General features: G+C 37.9%; 1 long non-coding RNA gene across 5 annotated transcripts; it reads right to left on the bottom strand.

Annotated features, from left to right (window-relative positions):
* Positions 1 to 23,042: 23,042 nt before the first annotated feature.
* On the bottom strand, positions 23,043 to 27,405 carry LOC130915718 (uncharacterized). Of its 5 annotated transcripts, none has more exons than XR_009063126.1 (10): positions 27,243 to 27,405; positions 26,623 to 26,721; positions 26,453 to 26,559; positions 26,011 to 26,058; positions 25,116 to 25,176; positions 24,991 to 25,045; positions 24,726 to 24,794; positions 24,503 to 24,616; positions 24,349 to 24,419; positions 23,043 to 24,214 (listed from the first exon to the last, which is right to left on the bottom strand). It is a non-coding gene; the product is annotated as an uncharacterized LOC130915718 (long non-coding RNA). The 5 variants fall into 5 exon arrangements; XR_009063128.1 differs by lacking the exon at positions 26,011 to 26,058 and adding an exon at positions 26,797 to 26,830 and having other exon boundaries at positions 27,243 to 27,404; XR_009063125.1 differs by lacking the exon at positions 26,011 to 26,058.
* Positions 27,406 to 27,407: the final 2 nt, after the last annotated feature.

Genomic DNA, 27,407 nt, shown 5'->3' with positions numbered 1-27,407 from the left:
TAATGTTTTGTGGCTGTCATTGGGCAACACGGACTTTCAACTCCCTCCACAGATTTTCTACGGGGTTGAGATCTGGAGACTGGCTAGGCCACTCCAGGACCTTGACATGCTTCATACGAAGCCACTCCTTTGTTGCCCTGGCCGTGTGTTTGGGATCATTGTCACGCTGAAAGACCCAGCCACGTCTCATCTTCAATACCCTTGCTGATGGACCCTTGCTGATGGAAGGAGATTTTCACTCAAAATCTCTCGATACATGGCCGCATTCATTCTTTCCTTTACACAGATCAGTCGTCCTGGTCCCTTTGCAGAAAAACAGCCCCAAAGCATGATGTTTCCAACCCCATGCTTCACAGTGGGTATGGTGTTCTTCGGATGCAATTCAGTATTCTTTCTCCTCCAAACACGAGAACCTGTGTTTCTACCAAAAAGTTCTATTTTGGTTTCATCTGACCATAACACATTCTCCCAGTCCTCTTCTGGATCATTGAAATGCTCTCTAGCGACCGCAGACGGGCCAGGACGTGTACTGGCTTCAGCAGGGGGACACGTCTGGCAGTGCAGGATTTGAGTCCCTGGCGGCGCATTGTGTTACTGATAGTAGCCTTTGTTACTGTCTGTAGATCATTCACTAGCTCCCCCACGTGTGGTTCTGGGATTTTTGCTCACCGTTCTTGGTATCATTTTGACGCCACGCAGTGAGATCTTGCATGGAGCCCCAGATCCAGGGAGATTATCAGTGGTCTTGTATGTCTTCCATTTTCTAATAATCGCTCCCACGGTTGATTTCTTTACACCAAGCGTTTTACCTATTGCAGATTCAGTCTTCCCAGCCTGGTGCAGGTCTACAATTTTGTCTCTGGTGTCCTTCGACAGCTCTTTGGTCTTGGCCATAGTGAAGTTTGGAGTGTGACTGACGAGGTTGTGGACAGGTGTCTTTTATACCGATAATGAGTTAAAACAGGTGCCATTAATACAGGTTACGAGTGGCGCCTCGTTAGACCTCGTTAGAAGAAGTTAGACCTCTTTGACAGCCAGAAATCTTCCTTTTTTGTAGGTGACGAAATACTTATTTTCCACTCTAATTTGGAAATAACTTCTTTAAAAATCAAACAATGTGATTTTCACTTTTTTTTCCACATTGTCTCTCATGGTTGAAGTTTACCCATGTTGACAATTACAGGCCTCTCTAATCTTTTCAAGTTGGAGAACTTGTACAATTGGTGGTTGAATAAATACTTATTTGCCCCATTGTATCACTAAACAATAATTTAAACTTTTAAATAAGGGCACTGTAAAGTTAGCAAGTTGAGCCCACGGCTAATGCTGGCCAAACTCCCCAAGCAATACTTTGTAAACAGCTGAACCTTTTAGAAGGCTTATGAATGAAAATGTGTCTTGTTATTCTTCCATTATTGTTATTTTCAAAATCAAGAGAAAAGTGGAGAAAATAGTGGTGCAATGTTAGCATATTTAGCTGATGTCCCTTTATTCTAGGGTGACCAAACGTCTTTTTTTGCCCGGACGTGTCCAGTTTTCACATCCTATCCGGGGCGTCCGGCGGGGTTTTCTAAATTCCTGAAAATGTCCGGTTTTCATTATTTTTCAAGGGACCAATTGGCGTGCGTTGAAATTGACAGATGCTTTGCACAGAATTCTACTGTGCAGCCTGTGACGTGTTCCCAGAGAACCTGCCCAGTTGTTAAGACTTTTAATACGAACAATACATATATAATCAAATGCTAATGTACTCAAAAGAGTAAGATGAAAATACCTTTATTCCACTTTGTATACAAATTGCACGCAATCACAGGCTGGCTTCATCATGGCACCAACTGTCAATTCTCATTCACAAACAAACCTTCGTCACGACAGGAGCTCACATGCTATCGTTAAGTAAACTTGCTACACTTACTTTGCGGCAACTGTTGACTCCTGTCGGAGCTTTGTCCTGGTGTGATCTGTAAAATCCTGTTTGGTGTCGCATTGTTGCGCTGCCGATGATTGTAAACTTTTATTGCAGTGTTTGATTTTGCCTCGGCTACTGGTCCTTGCCATTAGGGTAGCTGTCAGTGAGCCAAGCCACGCTAGGCATTATGGGAAATGTAGTTTTAAACTGCTGTGTTTGGAAACATGCTGGTTGACTCGTTTGTCAGTTTATTTCGGTTATTGACCATTGAATGAGAATAGCAAGTGAGTGGGAATAACAGAGTAACCTCTTGAGAATTTGAATTTGTCTTTGGTTATAAAATATACAGATAACTTTTTTTTCCATAAAACAATGTTTTTATCTAGACGGGGGAGGCACACTTCAAATAGATTAAATTGATATTGGCATCTTTGAGTGAACTTCGAGTAAAATTCAAGTACAGTATCTCAAGGCCGGGCCGAGTGTCTTTTTTTTTTTTTTTTTTCAAAATATGGTCACCCTAATTTATGCCTTTTCCAGTTTTAAACAATGCTGTGTCACTTTTAGTTATTTCAGCTGGCTTATAGACAATTTAGATCAACATAATAGTAAAAAATAATAATAATAATAATAATCGTAATAAAGGGATTGAAACCTGAATTCAGGATAACCTTAGCTTAGGGTGACCAAATGTCCTCTTTTGCCCGGACATGTCCTCTTATTACGTGCTCTCCGGAGGGTCCGGCTGGGTTTCATAAATTCATGAAAATGTGCGGTTTTTATGATTTTTCACAGGACCAATTTGAAGAGAATCCCTCCGGCCGCTAGGAGGCAGCGCCTGCCTGCGTTGATGTGGCTCCAACCAGTAGGGGCAGGAGAAGGAGTACATCTCCTTGTTTTTTGTTGGTAGTTTACCCTTTGTTTCATGTGGAATTACCACCATCTAACGACAGTTGACAGTTTGGCAAGAAATCAGACTACAGCAAGGAGTTTTAAGACATGGCTCAATACACCTTTCTGTAAGTTTCTCTCCTGTTAATGTCGATCACGTGTGTTGAATATTAGGTTATATGTGTAAACAGACATGCAGTATATTGTATTAGTCTTGTATTAATTGTTCTGAATTCGTGTATTTCTTTGAATGTTAGTATATTTCAAATATGAGCGCCTTCCCAGTTGAGTTTTTTAGGATAAATACGTATATAATGGCAACTGTTGACTTCTGTCGGAGATTTGTACTGGCGTAAACTGTAAAATCCTGTTTGGTGTCGCAACGTTGCGCTGCCGATGATTGTAAACTTTTATAGCAAAGTTATATTTTGCCTCGCCCGGTACTCGCTAACAGCGTAGCCATCAGTGCGCTCAGCTCCGCTGGGCATTATGGGCAACGTAGTTTTGAACTGCTGCATTTGGAAACATGCTGGTTGAATAGATTGTCAGTTTATTTCGGTTATTGTTTGCGTACAATCTAGAACACTGAATGAGAATAAAAATTGAGTTGAAATAACAATTTGTCAACGACAATTGTGATAGTAATTTATAAAAATGTTGAGTTGGCACATTTGTGTGTTTGTGACTGGACTACAATTCCATGGGTCTGCATTATATATATATATATATACTGTATATATATATATACACAGTGGGGAGAACAAGTATTTGATACACTGCCAATGGGTTTTCCCATGGACTGTGTATCAAATACTTGTTCTCCCCACTGTATGTATATATATATATATATATATATATATATATATATATATATTAATCATTATTATTTTATTTTATATTTTTAAGGTTTGATTTTTTTTTTTAAGGAAGAATAAAGCCTGTTGAGTAACCAGTTCATTAAAAAATATTTCCATATAGTGTATAATATGTACTATATGGCAATAGGCCTATGTTTTTTTTTTGTTTTTGTTTTTTTATAAAACAATTTTTCTATCCAGATGGAGGAGGCACACTTTAAATATATTAAAGTTATATAGGCATCTTTGAGTGGAGTAAAATTCAAGTATCTCGAGGCCGGGCCGAGTGTCCTCTTTTTTGGAAATCAAAATATGGTCACCCTACCATAGCTAACATATGCAAATGGTGGCTAATTGACGAAGCATTGGCTCACAATATAATCACCCTTTTACAGGCTCAAAATAATGTTCTTTAGTATTTTCTCAATGATCAATGGTGAGTATTAAAAGAGTAGAAGTATATTTCTCCTAAAATAGCCCTGTGCTAACATTAGACAATGTTAGCTAGTTTCAATTAAAGTTAGATCGCCCAAACAATGTCACACAAAATCATTTTAATCATTTTTTAAATATAAAGACTTCACATTTTCTAACGCTGAGTGAGACAAGTGACGGAAAAGTATTTATCAATGTCTGCTATCTTTATTAGCATGTTAGCTCAGAGTAAAAAAAAAACAAAAATTATCAAACAAAGCTCACTTTAAGAGTAGAATGTGGTGGAAACACTCACTGAAATGTGCAAAAATTTCATTATCAATAAAATGTTTAACACAGTGTAGCAAACATTTTTATCAAAATAAAGTATTAAAATCATAGTAAAGTCTGACTGAGCACTGTGGAGGATCAGTTTTAAACTGAACTGAAAACCAGCATTTTTTTTCTGAACGCTCCTTTTGTGAACATTTCAGAGTGTGGGCTTTAAGAAAACAAAAGTTGTTTTGAGAATCATGCCAAAATGAATAACAATTATTTTTCTTGGCAGTCTCCTGTAATTACTCATCAACATTATATAGGTTTAAACAAGAGATGGCTTTATTCCTATTATGCTAAACGCCTAGCAAATTTTCCATTCTGGGATACTCAAGGTTTTAAAGGAAGAACGCTTCACCAACACCCCATCATTTATTAATAGGCTTGGACATTTAAAAAAACTGTCTGTATGGGGGAGCATGTGTTTAAATGGATCACTTTTGGCAGTGATGTCATTGGCCCACCCCATTCCCCCCAAATCACACTCACATAAACACACCCTGTGTTTCCCTGGTAGCACTGACCAGCTGTCTCTCCTGCTGCTCTCAGCTGATGGAGCACCGAGATGCAGTTGGGGCAGTGGGATGGCTGGGGGGTTGTGATGGTCCGACAGCTGAGCAGATGCAGAAAGCCTTGGTGGGTTTGCCGGGGAGGAGCTCTTTCCCAGCCACCCCGCAGCCGTGCAGCTGCCCCACCACCAGCTGTCATGATGACCGCAGCAAACTTCCATCCGCATCACTCCAGACCAAAATTACCTCAGTTAACATGCTTTAAAATGAACCCTCCCCCCAAAGGAAACCCTTTGAACTATGACCCCAGAGGTGACAAAGAACTGATCTGTTTCAAAAGAGATATTGATCAGCACATTGACATGGAAATACACAACACACTATATGATCAAATAAAGAAGGTCAAGATGCCTGCTATTGAGATGCTGGTGTCATCACTAACACAAACAACAGCAACTGAGAGAAGGGCAGTATGTGGTGCCATACTTGAATTACATTTAAATATTTAAGTATTTAGAGAACATTTTATTAATATTTCTTGATTTTTTTAATAAGTTGTAAACACTAGTACAGTGGTTCTTAACTGGGGTTCGATTGAACCCTTGGGGTTCAGTGAGTAAGCCTCCGTTTGGTGAAGGTTAAGAAACACAGAGCCTTATTTTGTACGTTGACTAAACCTCGGCAAAGTAGCATTTTAGACCAGGTTCTGGACTAGTTTGCCCTTAATTTACAGGCTTTATTCCATTTTAAATGCTAGCCCTCTATCAAATAGGAGAAATCAGTTTGGTCGGTGGAAGGTTGACTGGCACTTGGTATGAGGAAGTATAACAGACCTACAGACGGCATGGACTGCGCAGTTAATTAAAAGTCATTTTACGCCAACCAAAAAAGTTGTGATGAAAGAATGTGACAATAAAATGAGATTGTAGACATGAAAACAAAAAAGGAACAGTGGGAATTGAAATTAGTCTAATTTCATATGGCGGAAAACACTCAGGTGACGAAGTTCTGCTCTGAGACCCCCAATTTAGCCAACTTTCAAAATTGTCCGATATGCATGTGTGATACATCATTGGAAAGCTTAAAATCTCAGTTTTTAGGGGGAAGAAAATGTTTGAACAGGAGGGCATTTTTAAAAAAATTTTAAAGAAGTTTTTTAAACAGTAAAACCCTATCTGGAGGTGAGAGCATGCGAAAGCAGAATTACAGACGCCATGACTTTAACGAGATATTATCGCGTACTTACCTTGTTTTGATCCAAAACTCCATGTAGCATGTATCATTGAGTGTCAAGACACAGCTGTGAATGGCTACAGCTGGATTTTGGGGGGATTTTATGGGTGAAACATGGTAAAATAACAAGGGTCGCGATGCAGATATCGCAGACATCAAGGAGTAGTCGAGATTTTCTTTTTCATATATTTACCCTTTTAAATAAAGATGTCCCGATCGATCGGCTCCGATCACGTCATTTTCAAAGTATCGGAATCGGCAAAAAAATATCGGACATATATATATATTTTAACATATATATATATATTTATATATATATTTTAACATATATATATATATATTTTTTTTTTATTAAATCGTTTTCTAATTGTATTTAACGTTACAGACAAAATGTATTACACTCATCCAGAGTCTTTAGTTTTGGCTTAAAGTAGGGCTATCAAATTTATCGCGTTAACGGCGGTAATTTTTTTTTTTTTTTTTAATCACGTTCAAATATTTACCGCAATTAAGGCATGCGCTGCACGACCCACTCACGCATTGTCGCGTTCAACCTATAATGGCGCCGTTTTACCTATATGCAGAGCTAAAAGGCAGCGTAAAATGAGTAGAGAGAATTTTGGCAGCTTTTGGAGCCTTTTTGTAATTGGCTAAAGCCTTATAATCCCTCTCTCAACAATTAGAAATATCATGGGAAGCAATGTGGGGAAGAAAGGTAGTAGTTGAGCTTTTTCTTAACACCCTATGTTATTTCCCAACGCAGAGAAGATATATCAATTGGTGCCACTACGCACAGTCATGGTTGCACTTCCCACCATGCATTTGGGCAGAACAGGTAAATGGCTACAGTATCATTTACTGAAAGCTCAACAAATACACTAGATGGCAATATTTAGTCACAACATACAAAGTCACATTTATCCTTAAGTCTTTCTATCCGTGGATCTCTCTCACAGAAAGAATGTTAATAATGTAAATGCCATCTTGAGGATTTATTGTCATAATAAACAAATACAGTACTTATGTACTGTATGTTGAATGTATATATTCGTCCAAGTTTTATTCATTTTTTTCTTAATGCATAGCCAAAATGTATATGATCGGGAAAAATTATCGGGAATGATTGGAATTGAATCGGGAGCAAAAAAAAAAAAAGCAATCGGATCGGGAAATATCGGGATCGGCAGATACTCAAACTAAAACGATCGGGATCGGCTCAGGAGCAAAAAGAACATGATCGGAACAACCATACTTTTAAACTTTTTTTTTTCTAATTTCTTTTGTTTGGATCCATTATTTATCATCTAACATATCGGGGAAAATGCGACAGTAAGAAAATAAAAATACAATTAAGCAATAGTTATGACAGAGATTTCTGACTTTTTTACAGACGCCATTTTTTTCATTGTGACATAATTTGTTTAAAAGATTAAAATATGTAAGTGAATCATTTTTTAAAGTCTTTTTTTTTTAAACGAAATATTACACATCAATTAATGATTCTAAGCTAAAAACGACAGACATTTTGAACAATAAATATAATTACCTTCGTTTTATGGCTGGTTTGAAACAAAAGCGGTTGCGCGACGTCTATAAACGGGGGTTTTCAGGGTAAAACCGACAAATTAAAATTAGTTTGGTGGTTTAATGCACCATGAATCTGCTATGGCAGCATACACACATATTGTTCAGTCAAACACAACAGTTGTTTTGGCTTAAAATACAGCAGTTTCTTTTAAAGAGGAGTGCAAGAGCAGAAACTGCTTTTTCAGCCTTGTCTGTGTTTTCTCCCATATACCAACGTGAAAATCAACAGCATAAGGCAAAATTATTAATGGAAAAGTAGAAATTTGAACAGGAATTCACTAAGATGTTGGCTTGCTAGGTTTTGAATTCGTAAAAAAAAAAAAAAAAAATGGCTTTGTTATGAAATTCCGAAGGGTTGTCTGAATGCACCTGTGAAACTCATGGGGTTCAGTACCTTTAGAAAGGTTAAGAACCACTGCACTACTACTTGTTAAAGTGCAATTTGTTTTACTCCAAATCTGTTATTTATATTTAAAACATTCCCTAAAATTAAAAAAAAAAATTAAAAACAACTAAATCAGGCTTACTGTACATTGTACAGTACAAATACTGATATTCTGTTCTGATCTCACTGGAGGGTTTTGCTTGGTCAGAGCAGTAAGCGGAAGGGAAACGTAAGTGACTGATTAAATCAGAGGGGGGGTTTGCGTGTGTGCGTATCTGGGTTTGGGGGCAGGGTACTTGGGGGTCCCAGATGGATACTGGATGGGAACTGTGTTTCCAGGCGGAGAAATATCAACAAGCCGGTGGGAGAGTGTGGGTTGCTGTTACGTATGTCCACCTGACACCCAATTATGATAAACAATGTGTGTACTGTATGTCCAGTTTCCAGCCAAATCAAATTTATCAAAGAGAATATTGCTTGATTTCTTCTTTCCAAATGCTATAGCCAATTCAACTAGCTACTGTGTTGTTTAGCATTTTAGGTTTGAATGCTTATGCAATATACATTTAAATTTGGGTCTCCCCCATGTCAACAACTGGTGTATGAATGTCTGCATGAATGTATAAGCGTGAACTTGTAAAGTTTTTTGGGCATAATAATGCTTTAGATACAAGTGTCCTGTCCATTTATCTTTTTTTTGGGAAACAAGCAGTATCTTGGCTGAGTTCTTGTCTTGTTTTACAAGCGAAAATTTTTGTGAAAAACAATTTCACAAAAAGCAGCAGTTTCATCCACTAGAGAGGTCCCCCGATATTGGACATCCATTGTACACCCCCATTGTAGCTTCGCCAACAAAACGTAAGCTGTCACCTTTCCGTCACTTCTATTCACCTGCTTCTGTTGACACAAATCAGTACTGTTGCTCCAGGTTAAAAAAACTAGGAGGCAAGTGGCTTAACAGGACACCCACATGGAGCATGTTGTCACCTTGTTAGTGTGTTTACGGGTGGTCCCTTGACACTTATCCTTTGCCACTGTAGGTCTCTCCTACAAGCAAAAGAACTTGGGGGAAAGGGCTATATCAGGGGTCCCCAAACTACGGCCCGCGGGCCGGATACGGCCCGCAGCCACATTTGGTCCGGCCCCCTGAACAAAAAAAAAAAAAAAATTGTGTAAAAAAAAAAAAAAAAAATTTTTTTTTTTCAATAGAGTTATTTATGTCCTGGCTTTTTTCTGTGAAGAACTGAGCAATGGTTATTTGGTTATTATCTATTTAATTAATATAGTATTATTATATTATATTATATTATATTACATGATATTATATTATATTATATTATATTCAGGGGTGCACATAAGTGGTCCGCACATGCGTACTGGACGTAGACAAACGCGCTGGCCCTCAACGGCTTCCATACGCTTTTGCGTACCGATGGCTGACCACTCTATTTGCGGCGGACACGAGAAAATAACTTCTCAAAATGTCGATGAGGCAGGCCACACTGAGTAATTACTTCCGTGTTCCCCCACCCCCGTCAAAAGACAGACAGACGACAGAGACGTCACCGGAGCTACCGAAAAAAAGGACTTTTGCTGAAAAGTGGCTACAGGAGGTACCATACCTAGAAGCGAATGATGCTCGCACGGAAATGCGGTACAAAATGTGCCGTGAGAATCCCAATGTCGCCGATTAGAGCAACGCATTTTATGTAGGGTCAAAGAATTTCAGCCATCCAAACTTTGAAAAGCACAAAAAAAACAGAGAGCATGTGGCAATTAAGCAAACTATCGATGTCAAACAGGACCCCACTCGCCCTATGGACATGCGGCGGAATAGGGCGGAATAAAGGTAATGAACAGCGACATGCACTGACAAACGTGTTTTTGCTCGCATTTTACAAAGCTAAACATGCACGTGCAATGAGGTCTTATGAGGAGGACATCCCACTTTTAAAAAGGCTTGGAGTTAATGTGGGAGCCGCATAATGCCCTTTATTTTGAATTGGTGCTTTTATGTTTATTTCTTTACATTTCATTTCAAAGTAATGGCAATTTTGTTGTGCCAGTTGATGTTAATCAAGCATTAACTGTTAATATAATTAATCAAAGTTAATTGGCTCTAAGTAAAGCTTGTCTTAAATTTATTGCATCAGGTGGGTCGGCTCTCAAGCTCAATGAGGACCAAGTCACATCTCCAGGTCCTCCTCTGAGAACCTGGGCAAAAAAATGATGTGCACCCCTGATTATATTATATTATATTATATTATATTATATTATATTAAGGGCTGTCAAAGTTATCGCGTTAACGGGCGGTAATTAATTTTTTTCATTAATCACGTTAAAATATTTGACGCAATTAACGCATATGCCCCGCTCAAACAGATTAAAATGACAGCAGTGTCATGTCCACTTGTTACTTGTGTTTTTTGTCTCCCTCTGCTGGCGCTTGGGTGCGACTGATTTTATGCACCATGAGCATTGTGTAATTCTTGACATCAACAATGGTGAGCTACTAGTTAATTTTTTTGATTGAAAATTTTACCAATTTTATTAAAACGAAAACATTAAGAGGGGTTTTAACATAAAATTTCTATAATTTGTACTAAAATCTATCTTTTAAGAACTACAAGTCTTTCTATCCAGGGATTGCTTTGACAGAATATTAATGTTAATGCCATCTTGTTGATTTATTGTTATAATAAACAAATACAGTACTTATGTACAGTAACACCATTTACCATTTACCATATGTTGAATGTATATATCCGTCTTGTGTCTTATCTTTCCATTCCAACAATAATTTACAGAAAAATAAGGCATATTTTAGAGATGTTTGAATTGCGATTAAAGCGATTAATTTTTAAGCTGTGATTAACTCGCTTAAAAATGTTAATCGTTTGACAGCCCTAATTATATTATATTATATTATACTATATTATATTATATCATTTTTATTTTATTTACTTTGGTTCCGTGAAGAATCCAGAAAGGGTTATTTGATTGTGGCTTTCTGAAAAACAATACATTTTTACATTTAGGCACTCCTGCAATCGTCACACTTTTTCTGTTACAAACTGACCCCGGCCCCTCATCAGAGAAGAGAAGGGTTATGTGGCCCTCACAGGAAAAAGTTTGGGGACCCCTGGGCTATATGATCAAAAACCCAATGACTCTTTCTAGTTTTCCTACTGATCTGGTTCAACGTGTAGTTTGAGTTTCAATTACTCTGCATCTTTAGTGATACCAGTCCTGGAACTAACCTTTCAATTTTGCTTTTAAACCTTTTTAGTAAGAAATGTCACGTTGTTGGTATTTTTTATGTAGTGAATTATTATACACAGTATATACCTGTATACGGCGGAAAACACAGACAAGACAGAAAAAGCAGTTTCTGCTCTTGCACTTCTCTTTAAAATAAACTGCTGTATTTTAAGCCAAAAGAACTGTTGTGTTTGATAGAACAATATGTCTATATGCTGCCATAGCAGATTCATGGCACATTAAGCCCCCAAACTATTTCTAATTTGTCCGTTTTACTCTGGAAACCCGTTTACAGACGTCGCGCAACCGCTTTTGTTTCAACCTAGCCATAAAAAGAAAGGAAGTAATCGTATTTAATATTCGAAATGTCTGTCATTTTTAGCTTAGAATCATTAATTGATGTCTAATATTGTTTAAAAAAAAAAAAAAAAAAAAAAACGACTTACAAAAAGTATTCACTCGCATATTTTAAACTTTTAAACAAATTACATCACAAGGAAAAAATTAGCGTCTGTAAATAAGTCACGGATATCTACCTCATAACTATCTCTTAATTGTATTTTTTTTCGTTACTGGCGCATTTCCCCCAATATTTTAGACGATAAATAATCGATCCAAACAAAGAAAAATTGGAAGAAAAAAAAAAACCTTTAAAAGGGTAAATATATGAGAATGAAAATCTCGACCACTCCTTGATGTCTGCGATTTCTGCATCGCGACTCTTATTATATTGCCATGTTTCACCCATAAAATCCCCCCAAAATCCAGCTGTGTCCATTCACAGCTGTGTTTTAACTAGAGGTGTGCAAAATTTTCGATTCTTAGATTATTCGCGATTCGGCCGTGGAAGATTCGGGAACGATTCACAAACATCCAAATTCCGATTATTGAAATATGCCAAGTAAAACGGAAGTACAAAACACTCAGCGCGCCGCGCAGTCAATGAGGAACGGAGCGAGAGTAGCTAAACATCATGCTTCTCATTACCCGGCCCCTCGGGTAATGCCAATGCTCAACTCATGGCTCTAGCTCAACTCATGCCACGAGATAAAAAAACACAACATACCTGACTGCTGCCGAAAAGCTGCTACAAAGTACATCCACATAATGTTACGGTAGATATCATTTATATAGGACTAGATGCAATATAGATTCGGTAGCGTTAGCAGCACACCTACAAAAATATATATAAGGGCGTTAGTAAACGGCCGCCATCTTAAAGCATTACACATCCCTGCAAGGCTGTTGTAGCGAACCTTCCAAGCAAACCTAATTAACTTTTTATCTAAAATACTCCTAAATCGGTAAAATATTGACTTGAATCTATCTTTAAAATAGTTTTAAAACTTTTACGTCGAAAGTAGACAAAAGGGAAATTATGGAATAACGGGAGCAATTTTAACAACTTTAACGGTTGATTCACAACATTAAATTAATTGAATGTAGTTTAAAGCTGCTGATACAGAATGGGGACTGGAGTTTTTTATTTACTGTTATTTTTGTATATTTGTTTACTGCTATATGTTAACTTGATACTGAAATAGTAGTTTGGTTTAGCCTGAGAGTATTTTTGAACAATTTTGGAACTAATGTACAAAATATTAATTTAAAAAAATAAAATAAAATAAAAAAAGGACGGGGGGTGCATCAATAATCGTTTTATAATCGAATCGGAGCCTCAGAATCGTAATTGTAATCGAATCGTTAGGTGCCCAAAGATTCCCAGCTCTAGTCTTAACACCCGGTGATATACTGTATGCTACATGGAGTTTTTGGATCGAAAAGAGGTAAGTACGCGATAATATCTTGTTAAAATCATGGTGTCTTTAATTATGCTCTGGTGTGCTCTCACCTCCAGTTAGGGTTTTGCCGTTAAAAAAAATAAATTGAATGCAGCCATATTTGCCTAGTGGCTTGATTTACAGCCGCCGAAAAGCACGATGGTACTAAAAACGAGACTACTTTATCGGATCAAAGCCTGTCACCACTTCCGATACTGTCTGTAACTTTAAAAATAGCCATATTGGGTGCCGATACTGAGTATCGGAACGGAATATCCCTAATTGAAACCACTAGTCAACCGTTATTTGTTTTTCAAGCAAAAAAACCCCATAAAATTCTATTTTTACGATTCCATATTTGAAAACATAAATCACAAACATAAAACTAAAAGAAACGAAAAAATAATCAAAAATCAATAAGCACTGCTTTTGTCATTTGCGTCTCATACTGCATTGATTTATTCCAAAGGGCTAATATTGATGCAATTGATTCAAACTAAGCCATTTGAGCAGCTGCTCAGCAAATGGTGAATTGATTTTCGTTTTCCTAACCTGCCATCTGACTAGTGGCATGAAAATCGACAAACTGTGGACAGGGAGGCTCCCAATCTATTTGAACTGGGTCGGCCGGCTGTGTATGGTCATGTCTCACTGCCAATGACGGTGATAGACTACAATCAGTTTGAACTGAGATCTGTGCTAACATACTCAAATGAGCGATTTTGGTAAAATTTAGGGCTGTCAAACGATTAAAACTTTTAATCGAGTTAATCACAGCTTAAAAATTAATTAATCGTAATTAATCGCAATTCAAACCATCTATAAAATATGCCATATTTTTCTGTAAATTATTGTTGGAATGGAAAGATAAGCCACAAGACTAATACATACATTCAACATACTGTACATAAGTAGTGTATTTGTGTATTATAACAATAAATTAATAAGATGGCTTTAACATTATTAACATTCTGTTAAAGCAATCCATGGATAGAAAGACTTGTAGTTCTTAAAAGATAAATGTTAGTACAAGTTATAGAAATGTTATATTCAAACCCCTCTTAATGTTTTCGTTTTAATAAAATTTGTAAAATTTTCAATCAAAAAATAAACTAGTAGCTCGCCATTGTTGATGTCAATAATTATCTCATGGTGCTGAAACCCATAAAATTAGTCGAACCCAAGCGCCAGCAGAGGGCGACAAAACAAGTGGACATGACACTGTGCTGTCATTTTAATCTGTTTGAGCGGGGCATGTGCGTTAAATGCGTCAAACATTTTAACGTGATTAATTTAAAAAATTAATTACCGCCTGTTAACGCGATAATTTTGACAGCCCTAGTAAAAATATTTCAATTAAGCAGTGTGTGGAGTAGCGAGTGTGAGGTCATCCTGACGTACGTCCAAAACAGCCTCTCATAGGTGGCCAAGCAGCTGCAAAAGTGTTATTAGGACCTCACAGGCAGACAAAGGCCGAGAGACGTCCCAGACTTACTGCTCACACACTGGTGTGAAAGCCCATGACATGTGGAGGTGTGCAAAGTCCACAGAGGAAATTGAATTTTGAGAGTTTGGCCAAAGGAGCGTCTGTCTGAGTGGAGGACTGAGAAAAAGTGCACAAACAATGCCTTCTTTAAGCTATTAGTGAGCTTACTATGGGACTTTGATCAGGTGGAAAGACAGTGATGAACACATTTTGCTTCTGGATACGAAAAAATAACTAAGCATGTCCCAAGGGAAGGCCTTTAAAGGGATCCTCTGTTTTTAAGACAAGTAATTCTTAAAAGATAAATGATAGTATGAGTTATAATAATTTGATATTAAAAACCCTCTCAATGTTTTTGTTTTAATAAAGTTTGTAAAATTATTTTAAGTGATAGGTCGCCATTCTTGTTACATCGCAGTGCGTGACGTCACCGGTCCCGTTGCCGAAATTCCAGCGTTTTACTCGTTAGCTTTCCCAACATGTCGTCAGTTCTACCCTTCCTATTTGAACCAGATCTGAAAAGTGAAGAGCAGGACAGCACTGTTGGTCGTTCACAAGACGAGCTTCAGGGGAAAATGCGTGCAGCAATTACCTGATAAGACAAAAGTTGGGCAAAACTGGTGCTGCGAGAGAGTCCTGTTGGGAAGTCCGGTTGGGAGTGAGAGTGTATGCTGTCCGGTTGTATTAGCAGATATTCAAGTTAAGCATATTGCGTTTTCAAACTTATCCCAATTATGTAGATTGTTAGCATCCAGAGCTGTCGTGTGCTTACAGTACAGGCCAAAGAGCACACCTTGTGTAATCCATGTCTTGTACATTGTAAAGCGTGGTAGCTAGGATACGTGTATAAAAGTACCAAGAAGGGGAGAAGCTTCCATTTATGCACATTTATTCACAAAAAATAATATTTCCACCTTGACCACTCTTCACTCGGGAGCTCAGCAGTACGCAAACACGCGTTCCCTGATGAACTCCCAACATTGTTGTAAGGTCCACGTCAGAGTCACTGTCGTCACTGTAGCGTGCCATAGTGCTTTAATTATTTAATATGATTTGAACTCCCACAAAGAATAGTCAACAAAAAAGACAGCAATAGTAATCCAAATCCGTGTTTTTTACTCACTCGAAGATCCAGGAATTAGACCGATACCATGGCAATGTCGCAGCATCGATTAGGCCGTCGATTCCACAAAACAGACTGATCCGAAAAGCCGCTGTGGGACCGACGAATCAAAAAAATGGACAGATCCGAAACCAATATTGCAGACGCGGTGGGACCGTCGGATCCAGAAAATAGACGGATCCCTTACTTGACTGAGGATCCAGGAAAAATGTTCGGGCGCTAGTTGTAACACGTGGTGGGTAGAATACGAGCATACAGGGACCAAAAAGGGTGAGAAGCTTCCACTTACGCACATTTATTCACTAAAAATAATAATTCCACCTTGACCACTCACTTCACTCCCCTTGTTTCCATTTGACTGGAAATTGCATCCAAAAGCATCACATCGTGGCATTTTACTTCGCGAGTTTAGGCAGCAATAAGCAATTGTTGAACACGAAAGATACCAATGACGTCATCACTGCGAGCCCGCAAACCATGGCGCCAACTAACGGTCAAAATATGGACTAAATGTTATAAAATATTTCCATTGATTTAACATTTTATGCGTTTCTAACAACATATTTTAGTACAAGAGAACAATTGTGGTTTATTAGAGCCTACATGTATTTAAGTTAGAGGATCACTTTAAGAATTTTAAGTTTTCTAAAATAGACCCATCCACTCTAAATTGTATCACAACAATCAAAGATGAGTGTTGCCATTTTAGCTGATAGAAATAACTGCAGTGTCATAACAAGGACTAGTTTTCAAAGCGCTATATGAAAAATGAGTCAACAGATGGAGGGAAATTCCGAAGCAGTTGGACAGATGCTTTGTTGTGTCTCCTCTTTTAGTGTTCACTAGGCCATTTGCATGTATGGCAGCCAGCGAGAAAAAAAAAACAAGTCAAGGCCAAATATATTGGCTTTGTGGAGCAACAACAGCTGGGTGGAACCAACCAGGAAGTCGCTCGACTTCATTAAAGCCCCAGCAGGAGAGCCACCCCTGCCCACCGTAACCGCCCACCCTGCAACACCTCCTTCCTTCAATGCTTTCCATTACACCTCCCTCCAAGCTGTCATTTTACTCACAAATATTAATCTGTCCTTACTGTATGCTGCATATTCCTAATACTTGGCAAAAGCGAGAAGCTCTATAAGAAGCTCTGATCTGATCCTCTGCATGTGGAGAAGTGTTGCTATGGAGCTGCATATAATCTCATCCCCTGCTACCATGACGATACCTAATGATATATGAATTCAGCAAAGTTAGTTTTTGATTCTGTATAATGTATAGTTTGATGTGTAGTTTTATCATGTAATGTTCAACCAAAAGCAAATCTTCACTGTTTTGACACAGTGGCAACAATTAACCAAAATCAAATTTTATCGACATAGCTTATTTCTATTGTTTAGTTATTTTTTTGTTTTGTACTACAGTGATCCCTCGTTTTTCGTGGGTAAAATGTGTCACAGACAAATGTATCTGTACAGTACAGTATAGACCCTACCCACGTGACGTCACAACTCCTTCCTCCTGACTGGTGCCACCCATTTGTCCGTCAACACATCATGTTTACCTGTTACGGCTACGTACATTCCTCCTATTTACGACGTGTTTTTCTGCTCGTTAACATTAATAATCAAAATGGTGAAGGCGTGTGTGGCGGTCGGTTGCAATAACAGAGAAGATAGACGGAGAAGACGGAGAGACTTGAAGTTCTACCGGATTCCGAGAGACCCGGAGAGAAGAGAGCGAGATGGGCTGCTGCAATTCGACGAGAAAACTGGGCTCCAAACGATTACCACAGATTATGTAGTAGTCATTTTATATCTGGTAAGATGCATTTAATATATATCTAGAGGGTTTTGGGCTGACAACCACAATTAAGATCATTGCTAGGCTAATCGCCGACAACATACACGTATGTATGTAGTGAGAGTGCTATCGCTAAACCATATAAACATTAAAAGCCCTAACTCCATTGACAAACGACATGAAATACATTAGACTTGACAGTGGATGTTAGCAATAACAAAAGATTTTGAATTGAAAATTTCCTAACTCACCTTTCCAAGCACAAGATAGATTCCTGCCGAATTTTCGTGGACGAGGACCTGTTCCACCCAACCAGCAAAGAAGTATTTATAAGCCTCCAAGCTCTTAAAGTTTTTCAAACCTTCGTGAGAATAGGCTGATTTTGTGTGGACAAGATAGTTGTACATATCAGGGTAGCTAGCAGATGTCAGGCAAATATGGCGGAGACAGCGGGTCGAAAAACATCGATTTAGGCATCACATATGGATCTGGCGAATGGATAAACTGAAGCTTTTCCACATAACGCCTTTTATGCAACGCATCAAGTGAGTTTACGGCATCCGAAAGCACCGGGTCTTCCATGAAATGCATTATAAATTGCTCGATCAATTGAGACCATTGATAATACAGACACAAAATGACGGACAAGGGGGCGGAACCATACAGCGAGCACGTGATTTTGTGACGTCGGTGGGTAGGGTCTATATACAGACACTATATACTTAAGTTGTCCGAAATTATCAGGTAGCCGATATCTGATAATATCGACATCAGGTTTTGGGCACTTTACACTTGATCCCCCCAAAAAACTGATGTTTGCACTATTTTGATTTCAACAATATTTATAGTGGTGAAATATAGGCACTTTTTCGATATCTTCAGTTGAAGTTGTTCTTTTTTTCCACATTTATCATTATTAAAGCTTCAAATGGGGCATCACAATACAATTGGCCATAATATGTTTAAGAGGAAGTTGAGAATTTTTGACATTAGGCTTTATGTTCGAGTTAGTGGGAGTGGGGGGGTATGGGTGAATTAGTCGGTGGAGTTGATTTCAACAAATTCCGTGCAGTTGGTTAGTTATCTATTAATTTCAGGGCTCCAGAGTGGCTAAGCTAGCGTGAGTCAATGTTCCCTTCCTTACCCAAGACATTTTAATTAATAAACTTGAAAGGTATGGGATCAGGGGGGTGATACAATTTGTGAAGTTGGGTGACTATGCATCATCATGCTTGGAAATTTCTTGTGGCGTCCCTCAGGGTTCAGTGTTAGGTACAAAACTGTTTATTCTTTACATAAATGACATATACAAAGTTTCAAGCAAGCTAAAATTAGTTTTATTTGCAGATGACACTAGTATCTTTTGCTGGGGGGGGGCTTACATGAACTCCTGGAGAGAGTTTCTGGTGAGATTTGTAAACTAAAAGCATGGTTTGATAGAAATAAATTATCATTAAACTTAAGTAAAACTAAATTTATGCTATTTAGCAGCCACAATAAATATAGTCAAGTATAGCTACAGATAGACGGGGTGAATATTGAAACGGTCCATGAAAATAAGTTTCTTGGCGTTGTAATTGATGACAAGGTTAACTGGAAAGCTCATATAAAACATATACAAAGTAAATTAGCAAGAAGCATTTCAGTCCTGAATAAAGCAAAGCACATTCTTAATAATAAATCACTCCACATTCTTTACTGCTCTTTAATCCTGCCATATTTACAGTACTGTGCAGAGGTCTGGGGTAATACTTAAATTGTACATTAAATTCACTATTCAAAATGCAGATAGTTGTTCAAAATACCCATGAAACCAAAACAATGGCACACCAAACTGCCATAATTAATTTATTTGTATGGGACTATTTTTTTTTTTTTTTGGATGCATAATGCGACCACAATAGGGGAAAGTGCTTCGGCCACTCGTGCTCATGCTGCTTTCGAGGAAGGTGGGAAGTCAGGCTTATCCCACTCGGATGGTACCAAAGCGTTCCAAATGTTTTTTTATTTTGGCCATCAAAAGACATGCTGACCTCCTGCAAACCTGCCTTTTCATAAGCGATCAAATGGTGTAGGAAAAACAACGGCTAAGGTAAATAGACCACACTGTAAAGTGCCTTCTTTAGTTTTACTATTGATGGTCTGCTTTTCGACAGGTAGCGCATTTTGTCGAGTGACATCTGACTGAAGCAACTCGTGAAGTCTGGGTACATTTTTTCCTGACTTCTCGACTAGGGCCTCCTAATGCGAGTGGCGTTCCAATTAATATTTTTCCTGGTCGGAGGTTGGAAAACTTGGATTTCCCACCATCTTCGAATGCAGCATCAGTCTACGGAGTCTGACTGAAGAACAGCAACATAGTGAAACGTGCATTTAGAGGCGATGGAAAGAGACAGAAGAAATAGGCAAATGAAAGTTTCCACAAATTCCCTTTGAAGAACGATATAAACCAGGGGTGTCCAAACTTTTTGCAAAGGGGGCCAGTTCTGGTGTGGTAAAAATGTGGGGGGCTGACCATGGCTGACGTCCTTTACGTAGAACAATATATTTGAGCAAATTTTAGCAACCCAGGCTGTGTCTCACATTTGCGTTATTATTTTTTTAATTAATAATTTCAACAATCTCGCAACTAGCCTTTGTGGCGCTCTCTTTTGACTCTCAGGCTCTTGCAAAATACTGTTGCTGTGAAATTAAACTAGCTTCAAGTTGCTTCAATTTCTCACTGCGTATCTTCCCTGTAATCTTGTCGAACATGTCAGCGTGTCTTGTTTGGTAATATCGCCTCACATTGAACTCTTTAAAAACAGCAACTGTCTCTTTGCAAATGAGGCAGACACAGTTGTTGCGAATTTTAGTGATGAAATAGTCCAATTTCCACCTATCCTTGAAGTGTTGGCCGTCGCAATCACCTTTTTTTGTCGATTGTCGCCATTTAGGAAAATTGGAAGTAAAGGATCACACAGGGTAATGTTGCTTAGAGTGCTGCTGCCTTTTAGTGGGTAAATGAGGAGCAGCATTTAGTGTGTAAGCTACTTCATATGCTGGTAGGAGTACTGCTGACCAATTTATTAAGTGTGTGCGGGCCAGACGTTATTGATTTTATGACAGAGGCTGGGGGCCGGATGAAATTTGACCACGGGCCGCATTTGGCCCCCGGGCCTGACTTTGGACATGTCTAATATAAACCCACTGCTGGAAAAAATATCATTCCGCTCTGCAGCCTGTTACCTACAAAGCTGCTGGATTACAAATGTTGCTGTTCATACTACAGTTATTGAAATGCAATGGTTAGTGTTAATAACTTCATCCTGAAAACATAGCCAACACTATTGATTGCATGAGTCATTGGTGATTTTCATGCGTGCATATGTTGATTTTTATTGGCATGCTAGTACAGGCCCATTGACTTGTGCTAGCTTAGCCACTTCAGAGCCCTGAAACTAATAAAAAACTAACTGCACGGAATTTGTTGAAATCAACTCCACCGACTAATTAAACCCCCACTAACTCGAAGATTAAGCCTAATGTCAAAAATTCTGAATTTCCCCTTTAAATCCGCGACCACATTTATCAGGATCGGATTTTTGGAATTGGATCAATATCGGGATATCGGTTATCGGTTAAAAAGTCCATATCGGATACAAAACTTAGATACAGTATGATTATACTTACATAGAATTTTGCAAATACATATATAAAGCCCTTGTTGACCCGTTTGTTCTTGTTTTTATTAGATTTACAGTCCAAAATAAACACTGACCCAAACATTCAATGCCCTGCCCCTTTGGGCATCACCACTCTCTTTAGCAATCGTCAATCACTTCATGATTGGTTCATTCAAAGAGGGATGGCCAGATCGCTCCTCAGCCCCACAAAAGAAAACACCTGTTAGAATCTTCTTAATCCCCAGCAGCAGCCCTGTTCTCTGGGTCTTTGGAGGGGCCCCCACATCTAATCCACAAGAGGGACACGGGGCCAAGGCCAGTGCAGATTAGACCCCACCACTACCCATATTTCAGTCAGCCCCTTAATCCTTGAACTCGGTGGAGAGACACATCCACCTTCCCCCTCGGTGCAAATCTAATCAACGTGTATCTCTGTCAACCAATGACAAGCCTGGCCCAGGCTGACTTCCTCTTGTTACTCACTCAAGCCACACACACACAAACTCTTTCCCCCTCCCCCGCCGAGACTGAAAGCCTATTGATTTGTTGATTTCTCTTCTTTTGTCTGAGGTCGGCCGACTGTTAACAAGACGACTAGGGTCCGAGGCCCAGTGCCAAGACTTTTGGCATGGGAGATTACAGGCCTGAACTGGGCATCTGTCATGGCCCCGTCACCCTTCCATAGAGATTTCTTCCTCCCTCTTCCAGAGAACACTAGAAATAAAAGGAATTTACTATTTCCCAAATAATGTTTAGTTATAGTTACCTTTTTAAAGTTATTTTGTCTTGAGAAATGTTTGTTTTTTACTCATTGCCTGCCATTGAAAACAACAGTCGTCCAATTCATTTGAACTGACAGCAAATGCTCATTTTTGAGTGCCACTGGCAACACTAGATGTTTAATTATTTTACACATTCCCACTGAAAATGGACTGAACGTCTCGTGCACCCAATGAGTTCTAGAATTATTTAGTTACAATTTATATTTTATTGATATTTTCTCAAAAACATTACAAACTGTACAGGATATTTTCTACTAACATTAGCAGAGTTACCAAAGATTAAAAACTTAACAAGATTTGGTACTGTGATAATGCAGTTTCTTCGTGTAGTGTTTCTTTTTGTAGTAGCATACAACAGCTCGAAAAGGGATGAACTCACTCACACAAATAATAAATGCAAATTGCAACTACATAATTAGATTTTTTTTAAAATCAGAAAATATACCTATCGGTATTATTTGATTTGAAGGTTTGTCTTGTATATTTACAGAGTCATGTGTCTGTTGGAATCAACAATTGTTTCTAATTTAGTTACAAAACAAGAGCTTTGAAAAATACAGCATTACTAAACAGGGTGATCCAAAAACAATGTGCAAAATCATCATGCATTTATTCATTTTAAAATAATTGAAATGGTTTGAATTAATATTAATTAATCAATAATTTATTTAAAATTATTATTTAAAAGTCTTTTTAACAAGTAAGTAATTTTAACAAATTAAAAATCATATCAACTTGATGTTGTCTGTGCCGTTGGTGGTGGTCACATTGAGCACTTTTAAAGCATGAAATAAAAACTTGAAGTTATATACAATATTTGTATCCAGCTGGTTATTGTCTTTTTTATTTTTTAAACATACCGCAATGGTTTTGGCACATCCTTTTTTAATCACCCTGTATTTTGTTTAAAATTGCCCTAGCTGAATCATATATTATCTGTAAAAGTACTTTGTCTCCATCTAGCGGCAAATGTTTAATTACAAAACAATCCTCATTCCAAGAGAGTCTGGCTGCAGCCCGCCTCTCTCAGTACCCTGCGCCGCTCGTCTCAGTACCCATCCCGCAGACAGGAAGTGACGCAATATCGCAGCTCTCAGACCGGAAATGACAACATGAAACAGCGCTCGAGCTCCGAGCTTCCGGTTTTATCGTAATAGTTAGCGTCCATTCGAACGTAAATACTAGTTTACTTTTCTTTGCGCACGTCTTTTATTTTCGGTTTCAGCATCACTCATTATTATTTAAATAATAATTTATTTCCATGCTCCTTAAATTGATTTGGTGAAATCGGGAGATTAACTCTTTAAGCGCGGTCAGTTTGTTAAAGCCTGGTGATTTTACCAAAATGAAAAACATGGTTACAGTACATCAAAATTAAAATACACACTACTGTAATAAAGGTTTAATTGGTGACTGAAAGATCGCATGTGACCTATCACAGTGTGTACTTTAGTTTGTCAATTGTAAAATATACTCCAATTGAGAATTATTAGAAATTGCTGTCATCCTTACATTTTTATGAACGGACACATTAATATAGCTTCATTACAATTTAATGTATCAAAAACGTAATATTCTCTCCATGTTGCAACCAAACCAATTTTGTCTTTCATTTTGCTACTTAAATTCATTCATGTGAGTGAAGATCTTAATTAACTAATTCAGAAACTATATTAAACTTTCTGCTCCAGGAAAGGCACCTTTATTTCAAACAGAAATGACAAAATAGTTATCATGTGTTAGTTGTTTTTTTCTTTTATCCCAGACAATAGTTGTAGGTTGTTTTAATTACCTGACATTTTTCGGCAAGCACTCCCGCCTTCATCACAGGTAATTAAAACTACCTACAACTAACATCTGGGATAAAAGAAAAAAAACAACTAATTTATAAGTGTAGAAAAATGAACTCAATACAACCGGTTCTAATGTGGTAAACTTTATTTTTTTAGTTTTATTATTTTTTTATTATTATTGAGAGAATACCAGATATTTTCTTTGGTCAACAATCTCCTCAAAAAAGGTAAATCCATCTTCCAGATGGTTGAAACAGAACTTGAATGGCTCCAAGACATTGTAGTTCGTGCTCATCCTCTTCCATCTGCAGGATGCTTGGGAACTCCTACTGCATGAATCCCCCCCCCACCCCACCCCTGTCCGAGGCTTTTGTGCAGTCTTGCACAGTCCTTTTACCAAAACTGTTCATTGGAAAAGAGAAAGAAAAGAGCTATTTGAATATTACATAAGTAAAATAAAAATGATGCTTTGTTAATTTTATACTTGATTTTTCTTTTCAGGCATTGCATTAAACTAGGTATATAAACAATCTTACCATTTTTTTCCCGTCATATCTTTTTGGAGTGGGCCACCACTAACTTGAAGGAGCTGTGGTTGCACCTCTTCCTAAAAATAAATCAGTGAATAAAGGGGGACATGTTCAAAAGTGCGTCAGAGTAATGGACACTAAAAAGTCTTTAAAAGCTGACCTCAGCAATTATATTCAAATTTCACTTCTGTAGCTGATAGACTGGTGGCACTTCACCCTGCAGTAATGCTTTTGCCTTATCTGTCCAATGGGCAAACTCTTTCCTGTGGCTCACCTAAGTTGAAAAAATACAAAAATAAGTATTCCACATTTTCCAACAAAGAATTAAGGTATTGTGCACCTACTTTCCTATGAATGCCATATCAACAGTTTCAAAGACTTACCATGCACCCAAGTTTGAAATTGTCCGCTAGCAATATACACCACCACTTCCTCAGAGTTGGCATATCAGTCTAACAAAAATTAAAAACAAGTGTAAATAAAGAATAACGACAAGGATATTTTGTAGCCCAATTTGAATGATTCAGTGAACTTCATTTTACAATGGTTAAACTCAAAGAGAGCATCCAGAACAGTGCAAAGAGCATACTAGAAATGGATAAATGAATACAAATATAACAGAGGACAAAATTGGACAGTTAAACTCACCTAACATCAACATGAAGATGCCACAGTCCTTCCCCTATGGCTGTCCCGAAAAACCCTAACGTAAGAATTTAACAGTCACTTCCTTCAAGTTTTGAATCAATGAATATACACACTTTTACAAATACCTCTATTTCACTTCCAATCCTCTCTTTCCATGTCCCCCTGTTGATTGACTGTCAACGTTTTCTGCAATTGAAAATATAGGTTTATATTAAATACAGTAGTTAAACAATTACAAACGTGTTTCCATGCACAAGAACACCAACCAGTCAGGTTTAAATGATTCATGCAAACAAAACAAGGGCGTAGGTTTGCATAGGGACGGTAGGGACATAACACGACCAACTTTTCAGGATGCTAAAGTTGTCCCCACCAACTTTTGAGCAACCTTATTTGCATTATATTCGTCCCTACCATTGTTGAGACCGGGCCAACGCCCTTGAAACAAAACATTCGCAATTTTAGAGTTGCATTTTAGAATTTTGCTTCAAATGATTGGATGAATCATCTGGAGTGCAATTCTGCTTTAATTGAAGGGGCAACATAAAAGGATCGACTGGAACATACCTTCAAAACCAAACAAGGCTATTCTGGATCATCATGGAAACGCCATGCCAATATGAATGGTTACTGAATTTCATTAGAGATAACAATAGTTCTCTGATCTCAAGATTGGATCTATTTTTCTTCCCACAAATAATTGGAATTTGGATCATTTAATTTGTTATGATTTGACTGTTCTTTGAAAATGAACCAATGCTCCAAGTTGTAGTTGTTACTAATCAGCCTTACAGGCAAATGCATGTGTGGGTCACATCCTGTAGGCTTTCACTATGTTGCAACAACATAGGGGTCAGCCACAAATATGGTCCTTCCCTGAAAAATACATAATCTATACACACGGACATATGTTACATAAATACAAACGTACGCAGACACCTACATGAGCCCATACAAGCATTCTGTAGGCTACATAGTTAAAATAATACCCTACACACGCCAAAAAATACTTTTTTATACCTTTGAATGAGCTACTTGTTAGACAAGTTATAAATATGCATTTCATATCTGCAAAAAAACAAACACAAAAAGTTACATTTTACTTAATTGTACAAGTGACATTATGTTCTTTAGAGAAACTAAATCCTCAAAATTCACAGTTGATTCCATTTCATTGTTCAGGCCAACGTTCCAAAAGTCAGCACGTGTCAATCAAACTTTCTTTTTTTAGACAATCAACACCATTTCTGGCCTCTTTATATTCAAGATTTGCATAAGCTAATGAGAATGTTGATTGGTTAAATAAACAAAGAGTAAATAATTAATTATGTCCAATTGTTAACTAATATAAGGAATAATAAGTAAATAATTAATTATGTCCAATTGTTAACTAATATAAGGAATAATAAGCCTATCCAGATTTCCACTGAGCACAACATTTGTCTCAGACATAAAAACATACCAGCCGTTCCTGGGCAGGATGAGTTTGAACCGTCCATGAAACTCGACATGGTCTTATATTGTCACCATTGGTCCTGTCTGCACAGTGGGTTTTACAGTGTTCGATGTCTATCGAAAAAAGTGTTCAGCACAGTCCAAAATCTAAAGTACATTACTATTTATGCTACTTACTTCCATTTGGATCTGTGTGACATCCCTGTATCTGCATGGGAAGACTACCATTTGGGGGTCGTGATTTAGTTTCTTCCCAATGGGGTGGTGATCTTGCAGCTAGTAAAAATAAAAATAAAAATAATGAAAAATATATAGCTAAGCAGAGTAACAATATCAAGAAAAAATGACAACCTTGTCCTATTTGGATCATGTGACAACATTCAAACTACAAAGGACCAGACAAAACAAATGAAGGCAAAACAACAATACCATACAACAACAAAAACAGCGAGCTGCGAATTGCAGGCATGTACATAATGAAAAATAAGAGTGCAATATAATGAAAACTACACAAAGAAGACTGTTCATTGTGAAAAAAAATGTAAAAAGCATTAGCAGCATTAGCTAATTCGCTGCTGAATTCATCAGTACGTATTAAACAATATAAGTAGAGCAAAGTCGCATGCAGTTAGTAAAGGAAGACATTATTTAAATTGCATTAAGAATACTAGATATAAGTACGGTCTTTTCAACTCAGAATAAACACTTCATATTTTCACCGCAAGTGTTGTTTAACTATTTAACATTTTTAAACATGCATACGCTTTTAAAAACTTTTTTTCAGTGCGGCCACTTACCGTGTTTTTTTCGCGAGAGGTGAAATAACGTAACTTGTTTTCGTCGCAAGGGTTGACGACATTTCCGGTCTGAGGGGACTGAGAGCTGCGGTGTTGCGTCATTTCCTGTCTGCGGGATGGGTACTGAGAAGAGCGGCGCAGGGTACTGAGAGAGGCGGGCTGCAG

This window comes from Corythoichthys intestinalis, chromosome 5 (assembly GCF_030265065.1).
Source record: "Corythoichthys intestinalis isolate RoL2023-P3 chromosome 5, ASM3026506v1, whole genome shotgun sequence".
NCBI lineage: Eukaryota > Metazoa > Chordata > Actinopteri > Syngnathiformes > Syngnathidae > Corythoichthys > Corythoichthys intestinalis.
This window is presented reverse-complemented; position numbering and strand designations above follow the sequence as displayed.